Below are 19411 nucleotides of genomic sequence, written 5' to 3'. Positions count from 1 at the left end.
AATCACTCTGTTCAGTCCAGTACTGAATAGCTTCAAACTGATTCCTAGGACAACAAAGACCCGATATGACCAAATAAGTAGATGCCTTCAATGAGTGTTTTTCTCTGTTTTAATATCTCTCTGGACGTGCAAAAGAAGCAAAATAAGAGTAGATCTCCACATTAACAAAACAGTGACTAACATTTGCATGGTACTTGATGCCATGCAATAACCTTTGCATGTGTATCATTAATTTGTCAAGCATGTACAGAGCTGTGCCATGTGCTAGAACTTTGCTGGACACTAGAGTAGAAGCATATTGGTGAGGCACTCCTTGACTTAAAGGTATCATCTTAATTAAATGTGACATTCCAAGAAAGCACAGACTTTCAAAACTGAGAAAGACAAATTATCTTTTTCAAATTCTGTCTTATAGATGTGGAAAATTAAGCCCCAGGAGAGTAAGTTGCTAGCAATTTTATAACTGAAACTTATGGCAGAGTTGAGAAAGACTCCAGATTTCTGGTTAGATTTCCATTTTATTTCTCTTTACATAAATCAGTAGCTTGCGTAGGTGAGAATTATTTTCTGAATGAAAACAGTGAAGTCAATAAATTCAGAGATGTAGAATGCTAACTGTTTTGAAAATATTTCATCATTTTGGTGTAAGCATGTGATTTAAGATGAAGAGCAGTACAGTATTAAAGGAAATTCTGAACAGAATTCAAGTCTGAGCAGACACAAGCAGCAGGATGTGGTTTGTTTTGTATTGTTTTATTTTGGGACCGGGATCTTAACTGAGTTGCCCAGGCTGACCTGGATCTTGCAATCCCCCTTCCTTAGCCGCCAGAGTATTAACACACATGTGCCACTATACCCAGCTTGATAACAATGCTATTAATTAAACTTCTAATTTCACCATGTCCCCTTCTAATGTCCTTTTTATGTTCCAGGATATAATTCAAATTCCATAGTGCATTTAGTTTCTGCACCTTAGTCTCCTCCCATCTGTGACAGTTCCAATGTTTTTCCTTCTCTTTTATGAGCTCCTTTGATGAATACTTGTCAGCTATTTTGTAGAATGCCCCTCAGTTTTTTCCCCCAATATTTTTCTCATGATCAAACTGAAGGTACAGGTTTGGAAGAAGACAAGGTGAAATATTTCTTCTTGTTTCATTTCAGGTGATGACGTTCTTGTTTACCATCTCATGGTTGGTTATCTGCTGGGTTTCCCTACTGTAAAGTTACTATTTTTCCCTTTGTAATTGATAAACATCTTCTCTACAAACTTTTGCCCGCTGATTCTGACATCCATTGATAGATCTTGTAAGCAACAGTTACCACTGTGGTATTTTAATGGGGATTTTGTATTTTCCTCAATCCTACATTTATAACTGTTACTCTTCTGAAAGGAAGAGTTGGTCCTTATCCCCCAAATCTTAACTATAATACTTTATTCAATCATTTATGTTTATCAGTTGGACTTAGGATATTTATTTTGTCCCATGGGATATAATTTAACATTATTTCTTTTCTTGCTCAAGTTGTTTCAGTTTTAGCCTCTGGGTGCTTTTTCCAGTTGCTTCCTGTGTCCTTTTGACATACCCCCTTTTTTTAGAGCACAAGATGCTCCAGGTTGTCCTTCCTCCAGTCCTGGAAATCAGTCACTTCTCCAAACAGCCCTGGTTTCTTTTAATGGGCAATGACATTTAGAAACCAAGATATGGAGGAGGGAGCTTATTCTTTGATGGTTACAAATCTTATGTATCAGAAATTTTATCAAATAGGACCAAGAATTATCTTCACTGTTTTGAAACAGCTGATATAATTGGGTTAGCTTTAGGCATGATTTTAAATGTTCTTCTCACTCCATAATGTGCCTTAGGCATGAATATAGTTTATATCAAAGTTGGGAAAGTATTTTCCTTCCTAAAATGCTCCTTTATTCTTCAGCAGGAATATTAATTTTCTTCTCTTTCCAGTCTTTCAGTCTTCTATCCAAAATGTTAACCTAATTACACTTATATCTTAAATAATAGAAAGACAGAATAGTCATTCTCACTGATAAAGATATCCACGCTTAACAAGATTGTTTCCATCTTATGAAAATACTAACAAATGTTTAAAAGATTGATAGTATCCAGTGTTATTAACTGTGGTAAAGCAGGTTCTCTACCACACCTTTTTTTTTTTTTTTAATATTTATTTTCTTAGTTTTCGGCGGACACAACATCTTTGTTTGTATGTGGTGCTGAGGATCGAACCCGGGCCACATGCATGCCAGGCGAGCGTGCTACCGCTTGAGCCACATCCCCAGCCCCTCTTCCACACCTTTTTGAGAGCAATTATTGGTTGAAAGTCATTCTAGAATTGATCTATCAAAAATTTAAGTACAAGGGCTGGGGTTGTGGCTCAGCAGTAGAGCACTGGCCTAGCACATGTGAGGCCCAGGATTCGATCCTCAGCACCACATAGAAATAAATAAAATAAAGATATTGTGCCAACTACAACTAAACAAGAAACAAAAAAAGAAATTTAAGGGGGCTGAAGCTGTGGCTCAGCGGTAGAGCGCTCACCTAGCAAGTGTGAGGCACCACTATATGTATTTTATTTACTTACATAGTAAATAAAATAAAGGTATTAAAAAAATCACATCAACCTTTAAAAAATATATAAGTACAAGCGTATATATACATAAAGGTGTGTGTGTCTGCAGACTAGTAATGATGAAAAACTAGAGACAACATAAATATGTGTATTAGTCAGCTTTTTATTGTTTTGACCAAAAGACCTAACAAGAACTTAAAGGAGGAAAAGTTGATTTTGGCTCACAGTTTCAGTAGTTCAGTACATGGTTGGCTGACTCCATAGTTCCTTGTTTGGGCCCAAGGTGAAGTAAAACATCATGGCAGAAGGCATGGTGGAGGAAAGTTGCTCAGTTCATGACAGCCCAAAAGCAGAGAGAATGAGAGCTGAGAGCTCCGCTCACCAGGGACAAAAATATAAAACCCAGTCAGGTGAGGTGTCGCACCTGTAGTCCCAGCGGCTTAGGAGGCTGAGGTAGGAGTATCGCAAGTTTAAAGTCCGCCTCAGCAAAAGTGAGACACTAAGCAACTCAGTGAGACCCTGTCTCTAGATAAAATACAAAATAGGGTGGGAACGTGGCTCAGTGGTAGAGTGGCCCTGAGTTCAATCCCTGATACCAATAAATAAATAAATGAAAAATAAAAACTTAAAAAAAAAAATAAAAGTAAACCCCAAAGGGATATCCTAGTGACCTACTTCCTCTAGCCACACATTACCTACCGACAGTTACTACCCAGTTAGTTCATGCAACTGGATTAATTCACCAATTAGGTTACAGCTCTTTTAATCATTTCACCTCCGAACGTTCTCGAATTGTCTCACATAGGAGCTTGTAGGGGATACCTCGTATCCAAACCGTAACAGTGTTCATCAAGCAAGGACTGCTTAAACACTCTGAACTACTGAATCATTCAGCTGAGAGTGAGTCATGGAAGGCCTCCTAGAACAAGTAATGCTTAAGCTATGACTTAATAATAAATAGGGATGAACCATGGGGGGGTATATATTGGGGGTGAGAAGACTTCCAAGAAAATCTGTAGCACATAGGGTGACTCTGGGGCAGGCGGGATGGTATATTCAAGACATGGAGAGTGGAGAGAGTAACTCAAGAAAGAGCTGGAGAATGGAATGGACCTTGCAGTCCTGAAGGGCATGGAAACATGAAGCTCTTCACAGTTCAACCCACAAAGCCTCCATCGAGGACAACAGACTCAGATCCAGGTTCACTTTGGAGTCAAGTCACTTGTTTTGGGCATAATTATTCCCAAACGCCCCTCCTCTGAACAGCTGGCTACATAAGCTTTTCATTGTACCCACCATATTGAATTGCTATTATCTATTTATTTATTTATTTTAAATATTTATTTTTAAGTTTTAGGTGGACATAAGATCATTATTTTACATTTATGTGGTGCTGAGGATCAAACCCAGTGCCTCCTGCATGCTCGGTGAGCCCTCTACCACTGAGCCACAACCCCAGCCCTGCCATTATCTATACCAGTCTCCCCAACTTGACTCACTGCTGCTTATTTATCCTGTATCTCTATGTCTAGTGCAGTTATTGGTGTCTACTACATAGTTTGTGAATGAATGAAGTCATTTATCTGACAACCCACCCCCAAGTAGGTTCTCATGGTGGGGAGAGTTTGTGGATAGAGATTTGGGTGCAGGGTGTCTGTGAACTTGGATAGGAAAAAATCACTTATTTCTACTCACATCTAACTGCAAATTAGCACTTCTTTCAATTATGAATGTACACAACCAAATGCGGTTTTAGCAATACCTATGACTTTGTCACCCATAGAAGTCACAGTTACTTTCACATCACATTAGAGTTGTTGCAGATATCTCAAAACGTAGTTTACACGCATTTCTACTTCAAAGTTACAGTAATGAAGGCAGGGAACAGTAGCGCATGCCTATAATCCTAGAGGCTCAGGAGGCTGAGACAGGAGGATCTGGAGTTCAAAGCCAGCCTCAGCAATGGCAAGTTGCTAAGCAACTCAGTGAAACCCTGTCTCTAAATAAAATACAAAATAGGGCTGGAGATGTGGCTCAGTGGCCAATTGCCCCTAAATTCAGTCACCAATATCCCCTCCAAAAAAAAAGAAAAAAAAATTACAGTAAACATTATACCTGCCACTATATCTTGTTATCTAATGTATCAGAATAATTTTATTGTTGTATCACATTAAAAATATTTTGAGAACTATTTCAGTGTAATTGGCTTCCTTTGTAATCATACCTACTTTATATTTTTCATTTAAGAAAGTCCATAGATTTCTCCAGACTACTAAAATAGGTGCAAGGGTTAAGAGTTTTGTCTGAGATGGTGGCATATACAACCCGTTCTCCCCGGCTCTCCATGATGGAGTATCATGATGTAATTGCAGGTGTCATGGCCCAACTCCCTTTCTGTCAAACAGGTGTCAACCTTTTCCTCTCTCCCCTCCTCAACGCAGGTCATTCTGTTCCCTTTCCTGGCTCATTTGGAGAATCCACTTGTGTCAGGCTTTCAATTCTTATTTCCATAAGAATGATGATTAAGTATGAATACCCAGTCAGACCTCCCTCTGAGCCCCAATCATACATTAACAATTGTCTATATTTCTTGTTGTGTGTTCAACATTATCTCTAGTTCTTCTTTCCTTGCAAATTACCTCTTTTCCTGATGGCTCTCTTCTACTCTAAGAGCAAAACACAGCTATCAATTCTAAGTGCTCGTCTCTTAAGCTTCTTCTAGTCAGACAACAAAACCCAATAATTCTCCTCAACCCTTGAGCTTCACTGTTTTAGATGCTCTGTATGATGATTCGCTTTCCTATGAACAGCCCGTGCAATGCATGTGTATATAGATTAACATCGTAGAGGCTGTTCACATTTGTGAAGTACCCTAATTAGGACCTAGCACTCTGGTTAGTTAGCATTTGAAGGACTGTAATCAGAAATTCATTCTCTAGAGGTAGTTACATAAGCACTTCAGATCCATTATTCATTTACAAATGAAATGATATGATTTTCTTCCAAATAATCCAGGAGGAGGGATAGGGATTTGGATGAAATAAGATTGGCCATGAATTCTGTAATTGTTGAGGCTGGGCAGTGGATAATATGGGAAGTGGGAGCCACCTTTAATCCCATGGGCTCAGAAGGCTGAGGCAGGAAGATAGCAAGTTCAAAGTCAGCTTCAGCAACTTATTGAGGCTCTAAGCAACTTGGCGAGGTCCTGTCTCTAAACAAAATGTACAAAATATAAAAAGGGGATGGGGATGTGGCTTAATGATTAGGCACCCTGGGTTCAATCCCTAGTACCCCCCCTAAAAAATACACACACACACATATATGTATTATATATGGAGTGGGGGGTTATTAACATTCTTTGTATTTTGTGTGTCTTTGAGACTTTCTATAATACACAGTTTTGACATGTCCATCTACACCAGAATTTGTGTCTAAAGATAACACATTGAAAGCATGCCGTCTACTTTGCTTCCTGAAACTTCATTCAATGACAGTAAAAGGATTTTTCTTTAAAAAGGCATTAAGAGCACAAAATTGAAGAGAATGAAAGAAAGGACCAAAAAAGTTTTACAAGCTGCATAGATGATGGATGATAGGGGATTAGCAAACCAAGAAAATGGGGCCCTGGTGTTTTGCACTACAGAATTCTGTCCCCCTGTCTCCCCCACCAAAATCAGTAATTGATTACACCAGATTTCCCTGGAACAGAGAGCGAAAGGGTATAGATTAAATAGGAAAGACATTAACTATCTGCTTAAGAAACTGGAAAGTGTCTATATATCCTACTCTATCCTGGCAAAAGACTGAAGATTTGTTGTAGAGAGGGCAAAACAGAGGGTTTGGAGGAGATACCAGGCACTGTTGATGTGATATACTGGGCTGGGAATGTAGCTCAGTGATAATGCTTGTGCCTAAAGCCCTGGGGTCAATCCCCAGCACAGAAAAGAAAGAGATTGTAACTGCCATAGAGAGATCAAAATGAAAACGATTTAAGCCTCCTATTGAGATACATCAGGTGCCACCCGTGTCACTTCCTTAGTGCCATTCATGTCACTCCCCCATGAGTGACATGAATGGGATAGAGTCCAGAGGCACTTTACCTAGGGATAGAGTCCAGAGACACTTTACCGCTTTGCCACTGCGCCACATCCCCAGCCCTCTTTATTTTGAGACAAGGCTCTAAGTTGCCTAGAGCCTTGCTAAATTGCTGAGTCTGTTCTTGAACTTGTCTCCAGACTCAGCCTCCCAAGTCTCTGGGATTACAGGCGTGCCTATTGTTTTTCCTTCTCCTCCTTCTCCTTCTCCTTCTCTTCTTCTTTTTGGTACCAGGGATTGAACCCAAGGGCACTTAACCACTGAGTCACATCCCCAGCCCATCTTTTATTTTGACTTGGGGTCTCTAAGTTGTTTAGGGCCTCACTAAGTTGCTAAGGCTGGCTTTGAACTTGCAATCCTCTTGCCTCAGCCTCCCAAACTGCTGGGATGACAGGCGTGTGCCCTGGTTATTTCAACTTCTTAAGGATACTGCTCTCCTATGGTTGTATTGTTTGTTTATTTCTTTTCTTTTTTTTTCCCCTTTGGTACTGGGGATTGAACTCAGGGACACTCAACCACATCCCCAGCCATATTTTGTATTTTATTAGAGACAGACTCTCACTGAGTTGCTTAGCACCCAAGCAGGTTTTGAACTTGTGATCCTCCTGCCTTAGCCTCCTGCACCACTGCGCCCGGCCAGTTGTATTGTGTCTTATAGCCTATGTCTTACTCTTTCTTAGTTTACTTCATCTTTTGATGAAGCAATCCTTTAATAGTTTTCTGAGAAATGGAGTATGAGTTAGCTCTTGCTATAATATGCCACATAACAATTAATCACAAGCTTAAGGGGGCATCTATCTAGCCTTCAGCATGCAGACCAGAGTCAGCATAAGTAATCTCAATAGGTCCTAAGAATTCCCTTTGAGGCATCTTAAACAGATTCCTGAGACCTACCCCAGATGTGTGATCGGAATCTCCAAGGCAGAGAGCTGGAAAGTTAACTTAAGTCACTCAGAGGATTCTACCATCTGGCAAGTATGAGAAGCACTACTGTGGATGAGGGTTACCCTGCCTGGGTCTTCAAAATCTGCCCAAGGCTGGGTGTGGTGGCACACACCTGTAGGATCATGGGTTCCAAGCCAGCCTCAAAAACAGCAAGGCACTAAGCAACTCAGTGAGACCCTGTCTCTAAATAGAATACAAAATAGGGCTGGGGATGTGGTTGAGTGTCCCTGAGTTCAATCCCCAGTACCAAAAAAAAAAAAAAACCTGCCCAGACAGGCATGTTGGAGCCACCTGGAGAGTTAATCCAAAGGTAGCTAGGCCCAGTGATGCCGTATGTAGTCTTAGCAACTCAGGAGGCTGAGGCAGGAAGATTGCAAGTTCAAGGTCAGGCCTAGGCAATTCGACAAGATCCTGTCTTAAAATAAAAAATAAAAAGGACTAGGGAGGAAGCTCAGTGTCAATGGTAGAGTACCCCTGGATTTAATCCCCAGTACCAAAAACATAAACAAAAAACAAAAATCCAAATGTGGCTGGGGATGTAGCTTGGGGTAGAATGCTTGTCTAGTATTTGTGAGGATATAGGTTCAATCTTCAGCATAGAAAAAGAAAAAAAAAATGTTGTTTATTCAGTCTCAATCAGACTACGATTTCTTTTTTTCTTTTCTTTTCTTTCTTTTTTTTTTTTTTCTTTTGGTGCTGGGGATCAAACCCAGGGCCTTGTGCATACAAGATGCTCTGCCAACTGAGCTATATCCCAGTCCCACAATTTCCTTTTTTTAAAACATTTTTTTTGTAGATACAATACCTTTATTTTATTTATTTATTTTTATGTGGTGCTGAGGATTGAACCCAGTACCTCGTACGTGCCAGGCCAGTGCTTTGCCACTGAGCCACAATCCCAGCCCTCAGACTGCAATTTCAAAGGGTCATGGATGAGTCTTGGGAATCTGAAATTTTCAAAATTGCTCCTCCCCAGGGTGAGGTAGAAATAGAGCCAGGATACCAGTGTTTTAATAAATGTGCTCTCAGCTAACTCAATTACTTTTATCTTTTATCACTTTGCACGGATTTTGATATTTATTATATTGAGGATACATCCTGTTATTAATAAATGCACTGTTAAAGAGAAGGCTCAATGAGTTTTATTCCTTCTCAGCACTACAATGCACACCTGTAATCCTAGTGACTCTGGAGGCTGAGGTGGAAGGATCACAAGTTCAAAACCAGCCTGGGAAACTTTGTAAGAACCTGTCTTAAAATTAAAAAAAAATAAAAATAAAAAGGGCTGGGGACATGGCTCAGTGATAGTCTGTCCCTGGGTTCAATCCCTGACACACACACACACACACACACACACACACACATTATCCCTAGCAATAGCAACTTCAGTCTGGAGTGAGAGAAAATAATTAAACACAACACAAATAATTAAACACAACACCAACTAATCAGAGGAAACTATATTTGCACCCATCAGATTAGGCATTTTTCATTTATCTGTTGATTTCCTATGTTTATCAAATGCCTATGTTGTGCTAGGTACCATACAGTTTGAATACTTGACCTCAAACCTATGTATGCATTTTTGGGATATGGACTGATTTTTTTTTGGTGGTGGTTTGATTGCAAAGCAACCTGAATTTGTATAAGAAGAGCGATGTGAGTCAGGCATGGTGGCAAATGCCTGTAGTCCTAGTGGCTCAGGAGGCTAAGGCAGGAGGTTGACAGGTTCAAAGCCAGCCTCAGCAATTTAGTGAGGCTGTAAGCAAACTAGTGAGAACCTGTCTCAAAATAAAGAATGAAAAGGGCTGGAATGTGCCTTAGTTTTTAAAAGCCCTTGGGTTCAATCCTTGGTACCAAAAACAAAAAACAGAGAGCAAGAAAGAGAGAGAGAGAGATGTGCAAGAAGTCTGGCTTCAGCTTCTCCTTTCAGTAAAACAAGTGCATTATAAGTGCCTCACAGATCTTCCTGGAATTAGGAGATGCTGAGGAAGTTCCTCAGGAGCCTGAAGGAGCAAATGTCGTGTGAGAGGCTGACCTAGTTTACCTTTATGTTAACTAGATGGAAATGCAGCTATTTCACTAATGCCCATTCGGACACACACATGATTATGTGGCAGGACTTCTAACCCTCTACCTACCAGTAGCAAGGCCATGTGTCACAAAATGTATCATCTACAATACAGCATCTAACAATTTAAAACGGAAGTGTGTGGGGGGGGCAGATATAGGCCCTAGAGCTTTAATACCCAGTACAAAAAAAAAAAAATCCTGCCTTGGATCAGATCTGCCGGTCGCTCTTGTCCAGTCATAGTCAAACCTGCCTCACCCAGCCCAGAGCAGCTCCCTTGAGCAGGGGCTGTGGTAGCAGGTCAGTTTCTTCTAGAGGGGGAAGCAGAGTGTGGGAAGCCCTGTGTGTGTCTGACAGACGTGTCTAGAATATGTTTTAAGACAGAAGTTGAGTCATGGTACCTTGTCATTCTTTGGTTTTAAGTTTTCTCCTGTGTTTTTTTTGTTTGTTTGTTTGTTTTTTGTTTTTTTGCCCATCACCTCTGGTTATGGTTTCTAACCAGCAGCACTTGAGACATAAAGTTTCTTGGCTCCAACCATCAACACCAGACAGTGGCACGAACAATAGAGTTTGTTTGTTTGTTTGTTTGTTTGTTTGTTTTGTACTGGGGTTTGAATCAATGGGCGCTCAAACACTGAGTCACATCCCCAGCCCTTTTTCATATTTTATTTTGAGACAGAGTCTCTCAAAGTTGCTTAGAGTCTCACTAAGTTGCCAAGGCTGGCTTTGAACTCGCAATGCTCTTTCCTTAGCCTCCCAAATCACTGGGATTACAGGCATGCGCCATGGCACCCAGCTGAGTTTGCATGTTTTTAAATCTTGCATGTCCAAATTGACATTCAATAGATGTTTGATGAAAATAGAACGAAGCAATAAGGTTTCCATAAACTATCACAGCACATGCAAATCTCTAACTACTTTCTTGTCCTGAAAATTCTCAGTTTTGTACATTTTCTTGATTTCTCCACTGGGGGGACGCTGGCAGCTCAGCCACATCTAGGTTTTTCCAGTCTTGTTTCTAGCACGGGCGGGGAGGGGGGGGGGTGTCAAACCCCAGATCTGTCAGTCCTCACACCTGATCTCAACTTTAGTCTACAGTGAAGACAATAGCAGATACTTTGCACCTCCTGAGACGTCCCATTCATGTCTTCCCCAAAAGCAGCTGGTTAGGTGATTAGGGAAGGTGTTTAATCCGAAGTGCCCCAAAATGAATCACACAATTGCTCCAGAATGATTTTTTATTATGCCATAGAGTTGACTATGATACATTCTTATTTAAAATTTCTAACTTAAAAAAACACTTTCTCCAGGCATGGTGGTGCAAATTTGTAATCTAGCTACAAGGGAGGCTGAGGCAAGAAGATCCTAAATTCAAATGCAGCCTTGGCAACTTATCAATAAAATAAAAAGGGATGTAGCTCAGTGGCAGAGCACTTGCCTAGCAGGCACAAGGGCCTGGGTTCAATCCCCAGTCCTGCGGAAAAAAGGAAAAAGAGCCGGGCCTAGGAGGCTGAGACAGGAGGAATCATGAGTTCAAAGCCAGCCTCAGCAAAAGCGAGGCACTAAGCACCTCAGTGAGACCCTGTCTCTAAATAAATTACAAAATAGGCTGGGGATGTGCCTCAGTGGTTGAGTGCCTGGCATGGATTAAATGGCAAATTTTACACCTTTGTACCTTTCCACATACTGTTCCCCCCATGAAGGGAGCACCTTCATTCTCTGACTGGGAGACTCTTTACCATCCCCATTAAGACGCAGCCTGCCAGTAATCGTTCTGGGCATTCCTTCCACTCTCCAGGCACAGCTGGCCCTGGTCTTCCATTGTCCCCAGGCTGGTGTGGCACAGCATCATCATGCAGCCCCTGTGTTGAATAGCTATGGGACGGCAATCAAGTATTTCTCTGAGTAAGTTAGTGGTGGGAGTCAACAAAAAGAAAGTGATGGGAACTACTATTTTGTGTGTGTGGTACTGGGGATTGAACCCAGGGACTTATGCATGTGAGGCAAGCACTCTACCAACTGAGCTATATTCCCAGCCTAAGAACTATTTTTTTTTTTTAATACCTGGCATTGAATTCAAGGGTCAACCACTGAGCCACATCCCCAGCCCTATTTTGTATTTTATTTAGAGACAGGATCTCATTAAGTTGCTTAGCATCTTACTTTTGCTGAGGCTGGCTTTGAACTCACAGTCCTCCTGCCTCAACCTCCTGAGGTGCTGGGATAACAGGCATGCGCCACCACACCCAGCTTGGGAACTGCTTTTTAAATTTGAGTTTCCAGATTTTACTACTTGTGGGGATCCCCCCACCCCAGGGAAGGTATTGAGGATTGAATCAAGGGAACTTTAATCACTGAGTTAATCCCTAACCCTTTATATTTTTATTTATTTTTTAAATTTTAAGACAGGGTCTCACTAAATTGCTGGGGTTGGCCTTGAACCTGCAATCCTCCTGCCTCAGCCTCCCAATTCGCTAAAATTATAGGCATCTGCCACCAAGCTCCGGCAGAGGCTGTGCTTTTAACACAAGGAGCCTCTATATTTCCATCCATTCCCTACTGTGAAAGTCACCATGTATTTGTAGGTGATAGCCTATTTTTATTCTTTTCTTTGAGCTAAGTATTTAGCAATACTACAGAATGCAGTAAGAATGATTTGCCCTTTTACTCCCCCCTCCCCCAGGTGCTGGGGATGGAATGCAGGGCCTCTGGCATGCTAAACACATGCTCTACCTTGAGCTACAGCCCCAGGCCAGTGATCTGAACTTTAATAGACTTGGTTATAAAAAGTATTCTTCCTGCTGGACCTCAGGCCTGTAATCCCAGAGGCTGGGAAGGGCTGAGACAGGAGGATCACAAGTTCAAATCTAGCCTCAGCAAAAGCAAGGTGTTAAGCAACTCAGTGAAACCCTGTCTTTAAATAAATTACAAAATAGGACTGGAGATGTGGCTCACTGGTTGAGTGACCCTGAGTTCAATACCCAGTATAAAAAAAAAAATTATTCTTCCTGAGTCTTCCCTTCCCTTAGAGCAAGAGCTGAACCTTCTGACTTTAGGAGAAATCAACCATGGAGACAACACTGGTCTTCAAATTGTCTAGTTCCTGTGAATTATCATCAGTAGGTTTAGGTTTAAAAGAACTGTCAGGGCTGAGGTTGTGGCTCAGTGGTAGAGCACTTGCCTAGCATGTGTGAGGCACAGGGTTTGATTCTCAGCACCACATGTAAATTAATAAAATAAAAGTTCACTGACAACTAAAAATATTTAAAAAAAGAAGAACTGTCAGTTAAAGCGGCTTTCTCCACTACAGTGTGACTAATAATGGCAGTTATTAAAATTGAAGCTAAAATACCTAAGATTTTGGCAGAACACACTGAGACATTCCATGGTTTTGGACATTTTAACCATATGTCTTGATTAAATGTTCTCTTGTTCACTTCTTACTAAACAGATTTGAAAAGCAAGAGGTGAAGGTAAGTGACAGAAATAAAAGTTACATAACAAAATACGCTTCAAATGTTTCTTTTGCTTCAAATGAATTTTAAAAGTAAATTTAGGATTCAGGTGTGGTGGCTCTCCCCTGTAATCTCACCAACTCAGGAGGCTGAGACAGGAGGATCACGAGTTCAAGCCAGCCTCAGCAATGTGGAGGCACTAAGCAAATAAGTGAGACCCTGTCTCTACATAAAATACAAGATAGGGCTGAGGATGTGGCTCAGTGCTCAAGTGCCCTGAGTTCAATCCCCAGTACCAGAGAGAGAGAGAGAGAGAGAAGCTGACGATGTAAGCTCAGTGATAGAGTGCCCCTGGGTTCAATCCCAGGACTGCAAAAATAAATAAATAAAAATATATAAAGGCAAAATTAGGATAAGAAGGCAAAAAATGACAGGAAGATCATCCTTTTTTTAAAACCCCAAGGACTGAAAACAGCTTAGAACACCCTTGAAGAATTAACAGAAGACCATTTTAGGCAATTAGAATTTCCTGGGAAGCTTCCCTGGTTTTGAAGATGTTATACAGTGAGAGTACTTTTCGCTGTCAGAGCTAATCTTTCAAATCTGGCACAAGATTATGTGGCTTCACTAGGTGCTTTTGCTTTCTTTCTTTCCTCTTCCTCTTCCTCTTCTTCTACATGAATCTGTGTGCGTAGCTTCCTTCTGGCTTTGCAAAAATGGGCCCACCCATTGCTGAATGGGAAATCACTGAATCACTGAGTAGCCATGTGTCCACCCCTGGGCCCGATGCCTTCCTCTGCAGGCAGGCACTACTTGGCTGTGGGAAGTGACTTGGAGGTTTGCTTGTATTTGCTTTCCTTGTTCTGAGAGTGGACAGGGATTGCTTGACCATACAGGGTCTCTTTTACCCTGATTGGCTCTGCATCGTATCCAAACAGAATGGGGGGCCGGGTTGTTTCCATGTGCAGGTTGATGTTGCAAAATTATTCTGGTTTGCTTTATTAGGGACAAAGTTTTTCTTCTATTTAATTCGTAATATTTATAGTTCCAGCTCTGATAGCCCTCCCACCACTGGCCTGTTTGACTTGGTTCCTATTCTTGTGAACTGTACTGATCTCATGTGGCACGATGTATCCATCTACTATCCTTATGGGAATTTAGGGCATTATCATAATAAAATCAATACACAGATCGACTTCAATAATTACTATAATTGTGCTGGGTGTGGTGGCACACACCTGTAATCCCAGCTATTTGGGAGGCTGAGGCAAGAGAATTGAAAGTTCCAGAAAGTTCCAGGCCAGTCTCAGCTATTTAGCAAGACCCTGTTTCAAAATAAAATAAAAGGCGCTGGGAATTTAGCTCAGTGGTAAAGTGACCCTAGGTTCAATCTACCTACAAGGGGAAAAAGGAAGTAAATAACAGACTCTCCTTTTAAACTTTTTTGGTGAAGTTTATTACCTTTTCTCTAAAAATAGCAAATTCTCTTCACAAATAGCTACTAATAGGATATTCCAGTAGGGGGCACTACAACATTGCTTTTAAAACATTAAAAACTATACTGTGAAAAAAAAAAAAAACACCAAATCGATGAGGACCTAGCAAAGAAGAGGAACAGTTCAATGAGAAGATCAGAACTAACAAGTTACTGTGATCTAACCTGACAGGGGAGAGAATAATTTTCTTTGTAAAAACCAGCATGAGAGGGATGGATGTTCAGTGTTGGTGAATGTCTCAGGGACGTGAAACCTCAACTAGCTCTCTCACACTCCAGAACTTTTGAGGGCCATTATGTATGGGGGTCCTCCAAACTGAAATAAATGTAAAAGCTCAATTGCAGCCGGATGTCGTGGTGCACCCTGTAAACCCAACAACTGGGGAGGCTGAGGCAGGAGGATCACGGGTTCAAACCCACCCTCAGCAACTCAGAGAGACCCTGTTGCAAAACAAAACATAAAAAGGGCTGGGGATGTGGCTCAGTGGTAAAGCACCCCTGGGTTCAATCCCCAGTACCCCCAAACAAACAAAAATCCACCCCAATTGCACATGGTCTGCTGCATATTTCAATGGTCTACAATTTGTTACTTTAAAAATCTAGATGGTGCCAGCCAGGATGGCGCATGCCTGTAATCCCAGCAGCTCTGGAGACTGGTGCAGAAGGATCAGCGTTCAAAGCCACCTCAGCAACAGTGAGGCTAAGCAACTCAGTGAGACCCTGTCTCTAAATTAAATACAAAATAAGGCTGGGGATGTGGCTCAGTGGTCTCTGAGTTCAATCCCCAGTAAACATTCCCCCCCCCAAAAAAAAAAATCTAGATTGTGAGTTTCCAGATCAATTGTCACTTGGACATGTACTATTTAGCATCCACTTGCAGAGTGGCAGAAGGATATGCTGGGGATTGGCCAGATGTATTCTCAGGTGTGTGCTATATTTACCTGGATAGTCTGACATAGTAGAGGCCGTGCTCATTAACTGGCAGGGGCAATCAACACCAGGAGTTAGTGTGTAACTGGTCATTAAAAAAAGAAAGGAAGAAAGAAAGAAAAAGAAAAAAAATTGCGCCATTTCTTGGATTATTTATTTCATGAGAAAGAGGAGAAAGAAAAGCAAGATCCTGTTGGCCACACAACACAATTAGAGAATGTGCACTGATTTTAGCTCAGCCCGTAGAATTTTTATCATTTGCTTTGCAAATGTTAGTAGTACAGAAGAAGGGTGGGGCAGCACAGCTGTAATCCCATCTACTCCGAAGGCTGAGATAGGAGGATGGTAAATTTAAGGCCAGCCTGGGCAATTTAGTGAGACCCTGGCAAAAAAAGAAAAAGAAAAGAAAAAAAGCAAATGTTAAGCTCAGAATTGGGGGGGGGGGCGAATTTTAATAGTATAGAAAGAAACCATGGGGGTGGGGATCCAATGGCTCTGAATGTGTTCAGATTGGCGCCAGTCTCTAGTGGTAAAGCTCTGCGCTCCTCCTCTCCTCCCCTGGTGGTGAAAGCCCTCTGCAAGGAGGGGGAGGGGTGCTGAGGGTCGAGATGAGACTGTTTAGACCCAGACGCCGGCGCAGCTGCAGTCACGCACGGGAGCAGCAACTTCACGGGGGCAATGCAGATATCAGAAGCAGGCTTTTAAAGTGCTGTCTCTTTAACAAGACTAGAAGGAAATTCATGAAATGCCTCTATTAGCCAGGATAGGAGGATGGCAAAGGCGAGGACAAGGCAGAGCTGAAGTCCCAGGGGTGGATTCGCATTATGGGTCGTGATTCCAAGGGCGCGCGGGGGCGGGGTGGGGGTAGCTCAGGGGTAAGCACTTTCCTATCATGCCTGAGGCCCTGGATTAAAATCCCAGCACCAGCACACACAAAAATGTAAATAAGTGAAAGTTTTTTTTGTTTGTTTTGTTTTTGTTTTTTTTTTTAAGGCTAAAAGTAAAAACAAAATAAAAACCCAATTGTGGTTCCAAGAGGCCCAAACTGTACTGAGGCCAGCGCCGATCTGGCTTTAGGACATTTGGAGCAAGCGGGGCGGGGGCGGGGGCAGGGGCGAAGAGCTTGAATTACACTTTGGGAAACTGGGTGTGGGAAGGAGGGTCTCTATGATTCTGTGGGCCCCACAGGGGACTGACAGAGGAGGGATCTGGTCTGTGCTTGCCTAACTTTAACCTGTTGGCTTCCCCGCCCCCGCCCCCCCCCCCCCCCGTAGGCTTCTCTGCAAAAGGTTTCCACAGTCCAGCGACTCCTCTTCCTCGTCCTCAGTTGGGTTTACTGAGGGCAAGGACTAAGGGACCCGTAAGAAAGGCAGGATTGCATCTGCATGCATTGCAGATGCGAGACAGCTGGAAAGGGGTGGAAACCCCTGGTGGGACTGAGATAAAAGGACTAGTAAACAGTCGGGCAATGCCTGAGGCTAATCCCACCTGCTAGCATCTTTGTACCATTATCTCTGTTGACCCCCAGAGCAGGCACATATTCTGGTGTCTATTATTCAGATAGGGAAACTTCCTGGAAGAATACCAATAGAGCTTGAATCGGAAGTTAGGTCCCCTCCCCACCTCGCCCCTGACTGGGGATTGAATCTGGAGCGCTTTGCCCCTGAACTACAAATCCAGTCCTTTTCATTTTGAGATGTGGACCTTGCTCAATTGCCAGTTCTGGCCTTGAATTTGCCATCCTCCTGCCTTAGCCTCTGGAGCTTCTTCTGGCATTATATAACTGTAACCCTGTGCCTGGCCGGAGTTAGGTGTTTTAAGTCCAGGTCTAAGTAGATTACTCCTACTTTGCACTGCTGAGTGTTTGGTGAGGGAGGGGTAACAACTATTAGATCTATTAATTAAAGAAGCAGCATGGGTTACTAGTTAAAAGCAAAGATGTTGGGATCACAGCTCCAATGTGCTATCTACACAGCCTCCTGCAAGTAACTCAACCTGTCTATGCCTCAGTTTCTTCATCTGTAACATAATACTGCCCCACGGGGTTTTGTGAAGGTTAAATGAATTTCCAAGGACAGGGCTTAGAACAATATAGGGCACATAAGTAAGGGCCATCATCTAGGGCACATCACCTATAATAATGGCCATGATGCTTGTTAATAAACGAAGTGTTAGGGTTTAGTTGAAAGTTCAGTTCAGATTTTTACTGACACATTAGTGCTTTATTTGTTTAACTGGATTAGGGTCTTTAGATCCTCAATTGAATGTTAAAAATCTATCCTAAGCCAGGCATGGTAGTGCATGCCTGTAATCTCTGCCATTTGGGAGGATGAGGCAGGAGGATCACAAGTTCGAGGCCAGCCTCAGCAATTTAAGGATGCCCTGGGCAATTTAGCGAGTTTCTATCTCAAAAAAATAAAAAGGGCTTGGGATATAACTCAGTGATAAAGTGCCCCTGGATTCAATCCCCAGTACAAAACAACAACAACAACAAAAAAAAACTAACCTAAACTAGTTGGGTGTGTTGGTGCTTGCCTGTAAGAAAGACAACTGATTGTCTAGCCAGTGTATTCATTTCCTAGGGCTGCTATAACAAGATACCATAGACTTGGGGATTTAAACACAGAAGTTTATTTCCTCACAGTTTTGAAGGCTGGAAGTGGTTTTGATTTCTCCTGAGGCCTTTTGCCTTGACTTGTAGATGGCCACCTTCTCCTTGGGTCCTGGCATGGCCTTCTCTCTGTGCAGGCACATCTCTGTGTGTCTAAATAGGGCCTTGCTAAATTGCTGAGGCTGCCTGGAACTGGCTATCCTCCTGCCTCAACCTCCAGAGTTGCTGGTATAACAGGCATATACTTCCAGGGCCACTTGTCATAGTTTGATTTTGCTTTTGGTGCAGGGGATGGAACTCAGGACTTTACACACGCTAGGCAAGTACCCTATCACTAACTGACAGGTAACATTTATTACTTTTATTATTATTTTTATAGCATTTTTATTAGTATGGGATGGGGGCCACCTCGGGCATCATGGAGGGAGTCTTTGTATAGGCTCTGTCCTGCAGGCATTCTAGAGAAGTTTGCTTTGAGTTTCTCCTTCACTTTGTTGAATGTCTCAGAAAACCAATTCCAGGTCTTGGCAGGAATGTCACTCTGTTTGATGTGGTCCATGGCTGCCTGGCCATGTGCTCCAGGGTGTTTAAAAACTCCCTCAGTTCCAAGGTGCTGGTCTGGGGCAGCCTGAGCTGGGGCTGGACTTTCCAAAACCATGGACAGGACCACTACCAGAGCCGACAGTCATAGGATGAGCCTCACGGCAGCCAGAGGTGGATCAGTTGTAGGACAGCTGGGGTCGACAGGTACCATTTAAAGTGAAGAAGCTCAGTGCTTGGGAGCAGTCTGGTCCCTGGTGGGTATCAGTGGAGTGCTGTCACATGATTATGGGTATGTACCAGAACCACAGTATCCTTAGGATTTTTAATTGAGTAGGAAATCCTGGTTTAAAAAATTTCTCTGTTTTCCCTTTCTTACTCTTTTTCTCAGTTGAGAGAAGAGGGAAAGTGGAAGGATAAGGTAGAGGCAGATGGTGAGCTTTGTCTAAAACTATTTCAGGAACTTGGATGTCCTTCCATCTTGGTCCAATTCAAAAAAGATCCTGCCGGGCGTGGTGGTGTATGCCTTGAATCTCAGTTACTCCAGAGGCCAAGGCAGGAGGATCACAATTGCCTCAGTGATTTATCGAGGTCCTAAGCAACTTAGTGGGGCCCTATCTCAAAAGTAAAAAAGGGGACTGGGGTTGTGGCTCAGTGGTAGAGCGCTTTCCTCGAATGCACGA

At 42.3% G+C, this 19411-nt stretch overlaps 1 pseudogene; it reads right to left on the bottom strand.

The window, feature by feature from the left end:
- Positions 1-18561: 18561 nt before the first annotated feature.
- LOC124099007 (apolipoprotein C-I, basic form-like) lies at positions 18562-18942 on the bottom strand (annotated as a pseudogene).
- Between the last annotated feature and the right edge of the window lie 469 nt (positions 18943-19411).

The sequence above is a fragment of the Marmota monax genome, unplaced genomic scaffold (genome assembly GCF_021218885.2).
Source record: "Marmota monax isolate L192 unplaced genomic scaffold, Marmota_monax_Labrador192_F-V1.1 WCK01_AAM20220418_F8-fsc00011, whole genome shotgun sequence".
NCBI lineage: Eukaryota > Metazoa > Chordata > Mammalia > Rodentia > Sciuridae > Marmota > Marmota monax.
This window is presented reverse-complemented; position numbering and strand designations above follow the sequence as displayed.